The following is a 3,666-nucleotide window of genomic DNA, read 5'->3' as shown; positions in this document are numbered from 1 at the left end:
AATTAAGAACGCTTATATAAAAAAAAATAGTCAAATATATTAAATTAATTAATAATTTTTTATTATTAATTTTATATAAAAAAATACATACGAATTTTTAGCTACAATAATAGGCCGCTTTATTTTTCATTGATACAATAATTATATATTTTTCAACAACTCCATTATTATATTATAGATAGATGTCGAATAATACATCCGATTGATATGCGCATATGAGTGTGTAATAAATTACAAATATAATCACCAACTCAATTATATTCGGGAATTTTTTTTTAAAACATATTAGTAGGGTGGAGAAAATTATAATATTCCAATCCAAACTCATCAGTCATCAACAGACGAAACAAAATAAATAATAAATTGTAATAGAACCAATACATCAATAACAAATCTTTATAATTTATTAGAAAGTAACAAATAATTACAATATTCAAAAATTTGATTTTCAGAAAACATCTTTCGGGCGTGTGTGTATTTTCATTTGTTTATGTTTTCATCTCCTGATGTACACATAAAATTATTTATTTATAGCATCAATATTTGGGCAGCGAAATTTTTGTTAAGAAAAAATAAAATTGTAAATAATATAGATTGATACCATACATGGAGAAAGTTGAATGATTAGTCAAAGGCGTAGTTGCAAACTATATGGCAATATGCCAATATCTATATAGCAGTCCCCACTTACAGCTATAACAGTAAGATGTGCCATTCAATTGGAACTCAATTTTAATTTGTTAGTAATAATAATAACAAATTATTAACATTCATATATTATTATTATTATTATGTGGTACGTAGCCTAATACACGACTCAATTTTCTCTGTTTGGTCATCTATATGGATATATCTCTCGGAGTTTCATGATTTCTTCAAAGGAATATCATGATTCACTACAAGAAATAAAGAGTTTAGTCACGAAAAAAATCGTGGTTAAACTCTAAAATAACCGTAGGAATTATATATTGGCCACGAAAGAATATTTGTGGCTAATTGAAGAGTTGCATTTTCAATTTGCCACGATTTTAGTGTTATTAGCCACAGTTTTAAACATCGTGAAAACCTTCAAAGAGTTACGATTTGTATAACATTGTCCACGCATAATACCGTGGCTAAATAAGAATAATCAAATCGAAAAATATAATTCTACCACACTTCATCCGTCGCTAATTTGTAGAGGCCGGATTTTTTAGCCACAATTTTTTGTGTGGCTAATGTTGGATTATTAAATCATCATGGCTAACTCACTCTATTTTTCACATACAATCCGTAGCTAATTTGTGCTAATTTATTCTATAATAATAATAATAATAATAATAATAATAATAATAATAATAATAATAATACAAGTCTAAACTTATATATAATAAGAAATAAGAAAAATTTTAACATAAATAAAATAAATTCTAATCCTTTCTAGAATAGATATATTTAAAATTTCAACTATTACTTATTAAATATACCAATTAAATATATGACATATCACTGAATAAACTAGGCACTTTATCACTGTATTTTGATAACAAAAATTTGTACACAGCTGCCAACTGAATTTTGATTTCTCCATATCCATAGCCTTTTCTCTAAAGTTTCAACTAACTTCTCTAAATTTATCACACGTCCTACATTTTCAGCACCAAAGACCTTTTCAATTTACAAGGTTGTTCTACTGGCCATTACACCCAGAAACGGTAACAATAAATTTACGTCATTATTTCGCCATGCCCATCAAGTTCCATAATATCTTTTTATCATTTTTCAAATGCCAAAGTTAAATTGTCGTCCTTTGCTATTATAATTTCATATACATTTGACATTCACAACTAAAGAGTCATTATACAGTTGGTTGAAACTTATTTCGTCCAAATTTTCTACAAATTCTTCATTGTTGTTATATTCTTTGGTTATCGTAGTTCTGCTAAAAGGGTCTTCCCTAAATTATTTCGATTTTGCTTCACGAAAAAATCTGCTAAAAAAAACCAACAAATAACACTAAAATGAAGAAAAAAATGGTATTTTGAGTTTGGAGGATATCCTATCATATGATAGGGTTCATATAGTGTACATAGTGTGGTTAAAGAGAGTGTTTTTAGGTGCTGCAGAAAAGTAGGAGTTAAAAAACAGCGTGAATGATAGGAATCATTGGAATTTGTGCGTGATTACTTTAACTTTCCGCCAAAAGCTACCTCAAAAGTTAAGCGCACGTTAAAATTTTAAATTTAAAAAATTCAGCTTGGTTATTGTTGTTTAGATTATCTTTTAATTTTCTTTAATTTTAAGAATATTTCTTTCTATTCTACTGTTTATTATCTACTAAATATACTTTAAATTATTTTATTTTTAATACAATAGTTATTTATTTATTTTTAATGGTCAAATATGATTAAAAATTTAAATTTAAATTTAAATTTAAATTTTGAGTTTGTGATATTTTTATCTTTAATTTTTATTATAATAACAATAAATAACCAAAAAAACTACTTTAATAAATATATGACCCTCTCCATCTCTCATTTTATGCATGGTTAATGATTCAAACAATGCACTATCATTTAATTATTTAACTATTATACACAAAATAACATAATAAGAGTTATACATTAAGTAAGTTTTATAAATACTTTTACTTGAAAAATTGAATGTTTAATAAATTTTAGTTATTAAATTAGTTACTAAAATTTTATTACATTAGACAAATTAATTATCACATAAAATTGTTATAAGAAATTTGAGAAATTAATTTCGTTGTTACTTCTAAAATTGCAAATTTTTATATAAGTGACTCATAAATTAATTAGTATTAATTTTTTTATAACTGAAAATAATTGTCAAATAATTAATTAATGAAATATACCAATTAAATAATAGTAAAAATAAAAAATTTAATTCATAATTTCACAAAATAATTTTTAAAAAGATAATTATACATATAATAAGAGTACAGTACTCACAAAAATATATAGTATGTACTAAACCATATAAATAAAGACTAATTTTATTTTTATAATTAACTCAAATATTAGAATATTATCTTTATTTTATAATTTTTTATTTTATCTAAATTTATTTTTTTATATTTTTAGATTTAATTTCATAACTATGTGTTAATGTCAAAATATTTAAAAAATGATATTATATATTAATAAATTTATTTAAAAAATTTATTTATTTAAGACAGAATAGCCATGACACGTTAATGTAAGCAGGAAGTATAGTTACGAAAAACATTGTTTGTGGCAAAAGGTTAAATGTTAGCTACTGTGATAATGTTTTGTGATAAATAAAAGACACGCTCATTTATTTTTATCACGATTTAGTGTTTGTAGTTAAAATTTGGTGGCTAAACCCCGTTTTTATGGTAGTGATTATATTTATATGCGAGGAATATAATGGAAAAGTTCCTCAAGTATATATATAAAGCCGCCAAACGCTAGTGAATTATAATTCAAATGACATAATCTTTTCATACTCATTTAATAGATTACGAGTTTGAATTTTTCTATTTTCGGTTAAAAAAAATCCGTCAATAAATTATAATTCAAAAGACATAATCTTTTTTTTATTTAAAAATTTTGAATTCGAATCTCACTTTTAATTTTTAAATATATATATATTTAAAAAAAATTAAAATAGTCTAAATTTAACTTATTTAATAATTATTAA

Source organism: Arachis duranensis, chromosome 5 (genome assembly GCF_000817695.3).
Source record: "Arachis duranensis cultivar V14167 chromosome 5, aradu.V14167.gnm2.J7QH, whole genome shotgun sequence".
In the NCBI taxonomy this organism is placed as follows: Eukaryota; Viridiplantae; Streptophyta; class Magnoliopsida; order Fabales; family Fabaceae; genus Arachis; species Arachis duranensis.
The sequence above is the reverse complement of the archived record's forward strand: the minus strand, read 5'-3'. Positions refer to the sequence as shown.